This window comes from Scyliorhinus torazame, chromosome 2, assembly GCF_047496885.1.
Source record: "Scyliorhinus torazame isolate Kashiwa2021f chromosome 2, sScyTor2.1, whole genome shotgun sequence".
NCBI classification, from domain to species: Eukaryota; Metazoa; Chordata; class Chondrichthyes; order Carcharhiniformes; family Scyliorhinidae; genus Scyliorhinus; species Scyliorhinus torazame.
In genome coordinates, this window is record NC_092708.1 from 379,478,510 (window position 1) to 379,489,920 (window position 11,411).

The following is an 11,411-nucleotide window of genomic DNA, read 5'->3' on the forward strand; positions in this document are numbered from 1 at the left end:
GTTGCAGACTGGCACATTCCAAGGTCCAGGACTACGTGCTGAGGGACGCACTCAAGCTTGGGGCAGCAGCCGCCAAGGCGCAATGGGGAAAGACCACTGTGTAAGGTCTTTCCAGCAAATGTACACCGAGGGGCGGGTAACAGTGTAAAGCCCCTCGGTCTGGGCCACCAACACTCCAATGTATAAAACAAACATGACAATGTAAATATTTAAGAGGAATTGTAATGTAAAGAGTGATATGTGTATGATAATATCAAAATTGAATGGAAGTCAAAGCAATGTGTAACTCTGACGGAAATGTACAGTCAAGACAATTCGAAATGTTCTGTAATGCTTATGATAAATTTTATGAATAAAGTATATTTTTTTTAATTAAAAAATGTTTTTTTAAATCTGTTCTTATCAGTTTAATATCTGATACGTCCCTTATCTGGGGAGCATATATTAAATTGATTTTTGGAGCAGGGAGATGGAATAGGGGCTTGCTCCGTCCACTCCACGCATCGACTCCGTATTGCAGTATCTCCGAGAACGGTGCACAAACCCCGTTATGGGGAATTTCAAAGTACAAAAACACTTCAAGCATGCACAGGCACAGCTACACTTTATCCCCTTTCTTACAATTACCGACTACACACAAAAATTCATGCCCATTATACACATCCCACACACGATTCCAGTATCTCCACCAACCCTATTCCATCTCCCTGCTCCAAAAAACCCTCCTCTATGGGGAATTTCAAAGTACAAAAACACTTCAAGCATGCACATGCAATTCTCTACTTTATGCCTTTTCTTACAATTCTCTACTCAATCACACTAAAATTCATGCCCATTCTCCATATGCCACACACTATTCCAGTATCTCCGCGAACCTTGCACCCCCCCCACATGGGGAATTTCAAAGTCTAAAAATAGCTTGAGCACAGTTACACTTCTCCACTTTATACTCTTTTCTGATCATCCTCCAGTCAATCACAACAAAATTAATGCTCATTTTCCACATCCCACACACTAAACGCACCACACTCCCTCACCGCTTTGCTTTGCACAACACCTTAACTACCCCTCACGCTGCCTTGCCAAAGCGCTCTTGTATCTAAATCAATTCAGATACTTCGACCAGCTCCTTCATTAAACTTTACCCAGTATGAGTATTACAAAGTACAGAGACAGATATAATGAAACACACTTTATTAAATGTAGTTAATCCATAAATTACCCACTCTATATACAAGAAACACCCAGGAATCGTCTATCCTACCCGCAAAGGTGGTTTGATAACCTGTAGATCTGCTCCCTGAGTCCCTCTGCTTCCTCTTTGCAAAGGTGATTCTCGCTGAATGTTGGTCTGGTCAAGGTCACCTCACACACCCAGCTTCCAGCCTTTTGCTTCGAGTCTTTCCTCGTGCGATGTCTGGCTGGAAATGCCTATTTTTATCCTTTCTCCACCTGCCCCTGGCCTTCGGCCAATGGAGTCTCAGAAGGCAGGACCCCATTGCCCAATGGTCTGGTTGATGACCTGTTGACAGGGCACCTGAGGCCGCCCTGGGAGGAGCGATGGATTATCAGCAACTGTGGACAATAGGACAATGCATCTCAAGTAGGTGCGATGGATCACCTGAAGGGTTTTCAGCTGCTGCTCCAGACATGCCCCCCTCCCCCCGCAGCCAGTCTGAGTTTCGTATATTCGGATTCTGCAGGCTTCTGCAGACGTGGTTTTTAAAGTGGCCAATTCTTTAATTTAAGATATCCAATTTAATCAACCTTAAAACTAAGCCCTGATTATATTATTACAGTGCGCAGCATAACCAAACACACCTCCCTCCCACCTGGCCCACCTATTCACTCTTACAAATTCTTCCATCGCCCACCACATACAAAAGTCTGACAACACCCACTAACACGTTAAAAAACACCTTCTTCCCCCTCCCCCCACTCTTATCACACTCCTAAACCACCCTCAAATGTCCCTAACCGGAAATCATTGCTTCACCATTGCTTAATCAACATATTCACAATATCACACATAACGACAGTCTCAGACTAGCGTTACAGACTCTCAGCGGTTGTAGCTAGGCCTAAACAACAAAACAAAGTGAAGCCGCGCAGTATCTCCAGCAGCAGCAGCAGCACATCCCTCCCCGATGAACTCAAAGAACGAACAAACAACAAAGAAAATTACAGCACAGGAACAGGCCCTTCGGCCCTCCCAGCCTGCGCCAATCCAGATCCTTTATCTAAACCTGTCTTCTATTTTCCAAGGATCTACTTCCCTCTGTTCCCCGCCCGTTCATATATCTGTCTAGATGCATCTTAAATGATGCTATCGTGCCCGCCTCTACCACCTCCGCTGGCAAAGCGTTCCAGGCACCCACCACCCTCTGCATAGAAAACTTTCCACGCACATCTCCCTTAAACTTTCCCCCTCTCCCCTTGAAATCGTGACCCCTTGTAATTGATATCCCCACTCTTGGAAAAAGCTTGTTGCTATCCACCCTGTCCATACCTCTCATAATTTTGTAGACCTCAATCAGGTTCCCCCTCAACCTCCGTCTTTCCAACGAAAACAATCCTAATCTACTCAACCTTTCTTCAGAGCTAGCACCCTCCATACCAGGCAACATCCTAGTGAACCTCCTCTGCACCCTCTCTAAAGCACCCACATCCTTCTGGTAATGTGGCGACCAGAACTGCACGCACTATTCCAAATGTGGCCTAACCAAAGTCCTATACAACTGTAACATGACCTGCCGACTCTTGTACTCAATACCCCGTCCGATGAAGGCAAGCGTGCTGTATGCCTTCTTGACCACTCTATCGACCTGCGTTGCTCTTGAATTAGATCTTCCAAAATGCATCACCTCACATTTGCCTGGATTGTACTCCATCTGCGATTTCTCTGCCCAACTCTCCAATCTATCTATATTTTGCTGTATTCTCTGACAGTCCTCCTCACTATCTGCAACTCCACCAATCTTAGTATCATCTGCAAACTTGCTAATCAGACCACCTATACCTTCGTCCAGATCATTTATGTATATCACAAACAACAGTGGTCCGAGCACGGATCCCTGTGGAACACCACTAGTCACCTTTCTCCATTTTGAGACACCCCCTTCCACTACTACTCTCTGTCTCCTGTTGCCCAGCCAGTTCTTTATCTATTTAGCTAGTACACCCTGAACCCCATACGACTTCACTTTTTCCATCAACCTGCCATGGGAAACTTAATCAAACGCCCTACTGACATCCATGTATATGACATCTACAGCCCTGCCCTCATCAATTAACTCTGTCACTTTCTCAAAGAGTTCTATTAGGTTTGTAAGACATGACCTTCCCTGCACAAAACCATGCTGCCCGTCACTGATAAGTCTATTTTCTTCCAAATGTGAATAGATTTTCTTCCAAATGTGAATAGATCCTAGCCCTCAGTATCTTCTCCAACAGTTTGCCTACCACTGACATCAAGCTCACAGGTCTATAATTCCCTCGATTATCCCTGCTACACTTCTTAAACAAAGGGACAACATTAGCAATTCTCCAGTCCTCCGGGAACTCACCCGTGCTCAAGGATGCTGCAAAGATGTCTGTTAAGGCCCCAGCTATTTTGTCCCTCACTTCCCTCAGTAACCTGGGATAGATCCCATCCGGACCTGGGGACTTGTCCACCTTAATGCCTTTTAGAATACCCAAAACCTCCCCCTTCCTTATGCCAACTTGACCGAGAGTATTTAAACATCCATCCCTAGCCTCAACATCCGTCATGTCCCTCTCCTTGGTGAATACCGATGCAAAGTACCCATTAAGAATCTCACCCATTTCTTCTGACCCCACGCATAAAATCCCTCTTTTGTCTTTGAGTGGGCCAACCCTTTCTCTAGTTACCCTCTTGCTCCGTATATACGAATAAAAGGCTTTGGGATTTTCCTGAACCCGGTTAGCCAAAGATATTTCATGACCCCTTTTAGCCCTCTTTATTGCGCGTTTGAGATTTGTCCTACTTTGCCGATATTCCTCCAAAGCCTCCTCAGTTTTAAGTTGCCGATGCTTCCTTTTTCATCTTAGCAAGTCTCACAATTCCACCTGTCATCCATTCTATCCCGGTTCGAGCAGGTAGCACGGTAGCACAAGTGGATAGCACTGTGGCTTCACAGCTCCAGGATCCCAGGTTCGATTCCCCGCTGGGTCACTGTCTGTGCGGAGTCTGCACATTCTCCCCGGTTTCCTCCGGGTGCTCCGGTTTCCTCCCACAGTCCAAAGACGTGCAGGTTAGGTGGATTGTCCGTGATAAATTACCCTTAGTGACCAAAAAGATTAGGAGGGGTTACTGGGTTACAGGGTTGGGTGGAAGTGAGGGTTGAAGTGGGTCGGCGCAGACGCGATGGGCTGAATGGCCTCCTTCTGCACTGTATGTTTTATGTTCGATGAAACCATCAATCCGCTGTCGACTGCCCCAGCAGCCCCGGACACACCCATACCCACCGTCACAACTTGCAAAGTCAGATTGGCCTTCCAGAACGTGAACCCTCGGAAGGCAACGAGCCCAGACGGGGTCCCTGGTCGTGCGCTCAGAGCCTGCATGGACCAGCTGGCAGATGTGTTCGCGGATATCTTCAACCTTTCCCTACTCCGTTCCGAGGTCCCCACCTACTTCAAGAAGACCACCATCATACACCGCGGTGCCAAAGAAGAACCAGGCAACGCGCCTCAGTGATTACCCTCCGGTGGCTCTGACATCGATCGGAATGAAGTGCGTCATGAGGCATATCAACTCCATACTCCCAGGATGCCTAGATCCACTGCAATTCGCAAACCACCGCAACCGGTCCACAGCAGATGCCATCTCCCTGGCCCTGCTCTCATCCCTGGAGCATCTCGACAACAAGGACTCCTACATCAGACTCCGGTTTATTGACTACAACTCCGCCTTCAACACCATAATCCCAGCCAAACTCATATCAAAGCTTCAAAACCTAGTACTTGGCTCCTCACTCTGCAACTGGATCCTTGACTTTCTGACCCACAGACCACAATCAGTAAGAATAAACAACAACATCTCCTCCATGAATGTCCTCAATATCGGGGCTTCCCAAAGCTGCATACTGAGCCCTTCCACCTATACTCTCTATACACACACGACAGTGTGGCAAAATGTGCCTCCAACTACATCTGCAAGTTTGCTGACGACACGACTGTAGTGGGTCGGTTCTTGAACAACGACGAGTCAGAATTCAGGAGGGAGATAGAGAACCTAGTGGAGTAAGGCAGCATGGCAGCACAGTGGTTACCACAATTGCTTCACAGCTCCAGGGTCCCAGGTTCGATTCCCAGCTTGGTTCACTGTCTGTCCCCGTGTCTGCGTGGGTTTCCTCCGGGTGCTCCGGTTTTCTCCCACAGTCCAAAGATGCGCAGGTTAGGTGGATTGGCCATGATAAATTGCCCCTTAGTGTCCAAAAGGGTTAGCTGGGGTGATGGGGTTACTGGGTGGAGGTGTGGGCTTAAGTGGGGTGCTCTTTCCAAAGGCCGGTACAGACTGGATGGGCCGAATGACCTCCTTTTGCACTGTAAATTCTACGACTCTCTCTCTCTATGACTCCGTGATGTGAGCAGTCACAATGTGATGCAGATTATAAACTTCTACCACAGTTTCTAATAAAGAGCTGTTTTTGGACAATCTACACTATTATGTTATCAATCTCGTGACCAATGCTTAGCTGTCAGCTGACAAATGCCCCCCACCCCCCCCCCCCCCCCCCCCGAGCACATTCACCTGACATTCCTTTTTTTAAATAAATTTGTTGTAGCCAATTCATTTTTCCCCATTAAAGGGCAATTTAGCGTGGCCAATCCACCTACCCTGCACATCTTTGGGTTGTGGGGGCGAAACCCACGCAGACACGGGGAGAATGTGCAAACTCCACACGGACAGTGACCTAAAGCTGGGATTGAACCTGGGACCTCGGCGAAGTGAGGCAGCAATGCTACACCTGACATTCCTGTGTTATTTTAACTGAGGTATTAATTTGTGCTGAAATCAGTGGTCAGAATGATACCAGACTAATATCACGGCGATCATTCCTCAACACCAGAAAGGTACAGAGATAAAAGTCAACAAACAAGTTTATCATTTGGTTAATCGATTACCACAATGTACACAATCTTATGGTTCTCGGCCGGGCTCAGAGCAGCTGTATTTTGTCCCGTTAAAAACAGATATTGATTGAAACACAAACTACTCTGCCACCAGTTCTGTCCCCTTTTTAAGGTCTGATTACTCACTTTGCGATAACGCTCTCGAATTTCAGAATCACTCTCTTCATTTGTACTGTTTCACCCGATTGGATGATGTTCTTCCAACTTCTTTCCACATCCCCACACCCAGCAAAAAATGGATTTAACTTCCTGAAACTTGCGGAGCTGGGATGTTTCTTCAGTCAAAGTAGAAGCTACAGTGGGAATCGTCCGCCGAAACAGAAAAGGTCTGCTCCAACAGGAGGACAGTGAGCCAAGAATATTGTCACCATGGTCCGTGGGGGAGCAAAGCCCATCTAACAGTCAGCCCCCATGAATACTGGGACACAGCTCTTGTGCACCTGGTATCAATTTGTTTTTTGGGAAATTAAGTGAATTGATCCACCTCTGGCCCTCCGATCCACATTACATCTGCAGCTACTGATTTGTTAGACGTATCCTTACCCTCATTCTCTTTGTCCCCACTAAAGCATTGCTCTCTCTCACACGGACCAATCCGCCCCCCCCACCCCCATTATCTCCACTCCCATAAGTCCAAGAGAAGCAGGCTTGAACTGGCGGACGACTGGTTTAGCCATTTATGTCCAGAATTGGCTGGATCACATCGCTATCAAGGTCCGACTCCTGTCTGCTACAACAGATCACGAATCCAGGATCATGCTGAGGCACAAAGATAATCCCCCAGTTCTTTTCACTCCTGACTCCTCCCCTGTCACCAAAAAGTGCAAGGAGCTCATGGATCGCCCCTCACTCGGTGGCAACGCTCTATCACTAAGATCAAGGCCATCCGATCAGTTGCCTCTGTCACATCGCTCCTAGCCCACAGGTCCAAGCTTCCTCTGAAGACCAACTCCAGCAAAGCAGCGCCCCCCAACTTCCAGTTTTGCATTTTGAATCCATATCACTCTCGACTTTCTCTCCTATCTCATGACTCTCACATTGTCCATGAAACCCACCTAATGCTTCCTCTATCCTACCCCCATTAACCTGCTGGCCAACAAATTGCCCTTTCCGGCTCCCATGTTAGCTGATATTAAAAAAAACATTCAATTAAAGCATTTATAAATTTTTAACAACAATTTCAAGAGGAAAAACAACAAAGTAACCCAACCAACAACCACACCCAGCCAACATAGCTAACATACACAGCCCCCCAGTCCCCCTCCCCACTAACTGATATTGTTAATAGCTCTTTTTCTTCACATGCTGTCTCCCTATCTTCAAAAGAAACCGGAGACCTTTATAAAAATTCTTTCATGAGATGTGGGCATCGCTGGGCTGAGCCAGCATTTGTTACCCATCCCTAAGTGCCCTTGAACTGAGGGGTTTGCTGGACCATTGCAGAGGGCAGTAAAGAGTCACCTGAAGGTAGCGGACCAGATTAGGTTGAGGAAGAGCTGGGTTAGTCAGGTATTCCGCTCTGGACTAGATACTAAGACCAGGGGGGTCGCGATTCTGGTGAATAAGCGGTGCAGTTTGAGGTGGGGAGTATTGTTTCGGATGGGGGAGGTCGCTACGTTATGGTTAGTGGTAAGCTGGAAAGGAGGAAGGTGGTCCTGGTCAACATATATGCGCCAAACTGGGATGATGCGGATTTCATAAAGAGGGTGCTGGGGAAGATACCCGACCTGGATTCCCACAAGCTGGTTATGGGAGGGGATTTCAATACAGTTATGGATCCAGGCCTGGACCGGTCGTGCTCAAAAACGGGCAGAGTGTCAGCAATGGGAAAAGAGCTGAGGGATCTACTGACAGGGGTGGTGGATGTGCAATCACCATTTGCGACCATGCCCCGCACTGGGTCGAGCTACAGGTGAGTGAAGAGAGCTTCCAGCGCCCGCAGTGGAGGCTGGATGTGGGGCTGCTGGCGGATGAGGGGGTGTGCAAGAAGGTGAGGAAGTGTATACAAAACTACCTGCAGGTACGGGGGAAGTCTCAGCAGCGGTGGTGTGGGAGGCGCTCAAGGCAGTGCTGAGAGGGGAGCTGATTTCAATCCGGGCTCATAGGGACAAGACGGGCAGGGCAGAGACGGACCGACTGTTAGCAGAGATCCTGCAGATTGACAGGAGCTATGCTGGGACCCCGAGTGCGGAGCTCTTGAGGGGACGGAGGAGGCTGCAGGTGGGGTTTGGGGTGGTGTCCACGGGTAAGGCAGTGGAGCAGCTCAGAAAGGCGAGGGGTGCGGTATATGAACATGGAGAGAAAGCCAGCAGGATGCTGGCTCAGCAGCTCAGAAAGAGGGAGGCGGCTAGGGCAATAGGTAAAGTGATGGATGGAGGTGGTAACTTGGTTGGGGATGCGGCAGGTGTGAACAGAGCTTTCAAGGACTTTTATAGCAAACTCGATAGCTCGAAGCCCCCCGAGGGGCTGGAGGGGATGAGATGCTTCTTAGACGGCCTGGCATTCCCAAAAGTGGGCAGGGAGCTTGTAGAAGGGCTGGGCGCCCCGATCAGAGCGGAGGAGATATTAGAGGGCTTAAAGGCCATGCAGTCAGCTAAAGCCCCGGGGCCGGATGGGTACCCGGTAGAATTTTATAAAAACTTCTCCGGGATGTTGGGGCCGCTGCTGGTCAAGGTTTTTAATGAGGCAAGGGACTGAGGGGTGTTGCCCCATATGATGCTGCAGGCTACCATCTCCTTGATTTTAAAACGGGACAAGAACCCGGAGTCGTGAGGGTCTTATAGGCCGATCTCCCTTCTTAACGTGGATGCCAAACTGCTGGCAAACCTTTTGGCTACTAGGATTGAGGATTGTGTGCCGAGTGTTATTAGGGAGGATCAAACAGGGTTCGTTAAAGGTAGGCAACTGGTGGCGAATACAAGAAGATTGCTCAATGTGATCGTGATGCCCCAGAGGGAAAGGAGGTGGAGGTAGTGGTGGCAATGGACACTGAGAAGGCATTTGACCAGGTTGAGTGGGAATCCTTATGGGAGGTGCTGGGACGGTTTGGATTTGGGGTGGTTTCACCGACTGGGTCAGGCTGCTATATCAGGTCCTGGAGACGAGTGTGAGGACAAACAGGACGACTTCCGACTATTTTAGACTGCACCGCGGGACGAGACAGGGGTGCCCCCTCTCCCCACTGCTGTTTGCGTTAGCTATAGAGCCGTTGGCAATTGCTCTGAGGGCTTCAGAGGGTTGGAAGGGGCTGGTTCGGGGGGGGGGGGGGGGGGGTGCTGGGTGGAGCATAGGGTTTCATTGTATGCAGATGACCTGCTTTTGTACGTTTCGGACCCGATGGCGGGGATGGATGGAATCATGGCGACCCTGGGGGAATTCGGCCGGTTTTCGGGGTACAAATTGAATATGACAAAAAGTGAAATGTTTGTAGTTCAGGAGAGGGGCCACGGGGACCGGCTGAGGGAGCTGCTGTTCCGGTTAGTGGGGACAGTTCAGGTACCTGGGAATACAAGTGGCGCGGGATTGGGGTCGACTGCACAAGCTGAACCTCTCCCGGCCGGTTGATCAAATGCGAGGGGAGTTTCGGAGGTGGGATGCGCTCCTGCTGTCGTTAGCTGGGAAATTACAGACAGTTAAAATGATGGTCCTCCTGAGGTACTTATTCGTGTTCCAGTGTCTCCCCATTTTCATTCCACGTTCCTTTTTTAAGAGGGTAAGCAAGATCATTTTGGGCTTTGTATGGGCGGGCAAGTCCCCGCGAGTGAAGAGGGTGATGCTCGAGCGGGACCAGGGGGAAGGGGTGCTTGTACTGCCGAATTTCAGCAACTATTATTGGGCAGCTAACATAGCCATGACAAGGAAGTGGGTGGTGCGGGGTAGGGGGTGGTCGACATGGGAGTGGGTGGAGGCAACCTCATGTAAGGGTACCAGTCTGGTGGTGTTGGTGACGGCGCCTCTGCCATTCCCGCCGGCGCGCTTCTCCACCAGTCCTGTAGTGGTGGCGGCCCTTCGGATCTGGGGACAGTGGAGGAGGCACGTGGGAGCAACAGGAGCATCGGTCTGGTCCCCCGATATGTGACAACCATTGGTTTGCCCATGGGTAGTTGGACGGGGGGTTTCGGATATGGTGGATGGCGGGGATTGAGCGGATGGGAGATTTGTTTTTGGAAGGGAGCTTCCCTAGCTTGAGGGCGCTGGAGGCCAAGTTTGGGTTGACGAGGGGGAATGAATTCCGGTATATTCAGGTGCGGGACCTTTTGCGTAGGCAGGTGCCATCTTTTCCATTCTTGCCATGAAGGGGGATCCAAGCTAGGGTAGTGTCTAGAGGATGGGTGGGGGAGGGAAGTGTCTCGGATATTTACAAGGAGCTCATGGGGGCAGAGGAGACGCAGACCGAGGAGCTTAGGCATAAATGGGAGGAGGAGTTGGGAGGGGAGATTGGGCAAGGCCTGTGGGTGGACGCGCTGTGCAGGGTTAATGGGACTGCAACATGTGCCAGGCTCAGCCTGATTCAATTTAAGGTCGCTCACCGGGCCCACATGACAGTGTCCTGGCTGAGCAGATTCTTTGGCGTAGAGGACAGGTGTGTAAAGTGTCTGAGAGGACCGGCAGACCATTTCCACATGTTTTGGGCGTGTCCAAAACTTAGGAGATACTGGCAGGGGTTTGAGGACGTCATGTCTAGGGTATTGAACATAAGGGTGGCAATGGGTCCAGAGGTGGCGATTTTTGGTGTTTCAGAGGCCACGGAAGTCCAGGGGATAAAAAGGCCGAAGGTTTGGCCTTTGGTTTCCTGGTAGCCCGGAGACGGATACTTCTAGCTTGGAGGGACTCAAACCCCCCGAAGTCGGAAGCCTGGCTGTCAGACATGGCGAGTTTCCTGGGCTTGGAGAAAATCAAGTTCGCCTTGAGAGGGTCGTTGTTAGGGTTCGCCCGGAGGTGGCAACCATTCATTGACTTCTTTGTGGACAATGATCGTCAGCAGGCGGGGGTGGTGGTTAGGGGAATGTAGTATCGGGGGTCAATTAGGCAGATCTGGGTGGGGCGGGTTACGGCAATTGCTCTTGTATTTTGTTTACTGTACAGTCCTTTTGTTTTCTCGTTCTGTAATTCTGCTGTTTACAAAGCCAAAAAATACCTCATTAAAATTGTTTATCAAAAAAAAAGAGTCAACCACATTGCTTTAAAAAAAATTTTAGAGTACCCGATTCATTTTTTCCAATTAAGGGGCAATTCAGCCTGTTCAATCCATC

At 49.4% G+C, this 11,411-nt stretch overlaps 1 non-coding gene across 1 annotated transcript; it reads left to right on the plus strand.

The window, feature by feature from the left end:
• The first annotated feature begins 359 nt into the window (after positions 1 to 359).
• LOC140408046 (U2 spliceosomal RNA) lies at positions 360 to 545 on the plus strand. Its single transcript, XR_011939992.1, has one exon. It is a non-coding gene; the product is annotated as a U2 spliceosomal RNA (small nuclear RNA).
• Positions 546 to 11,411: the final 10,866 nt, after the last annotated feature.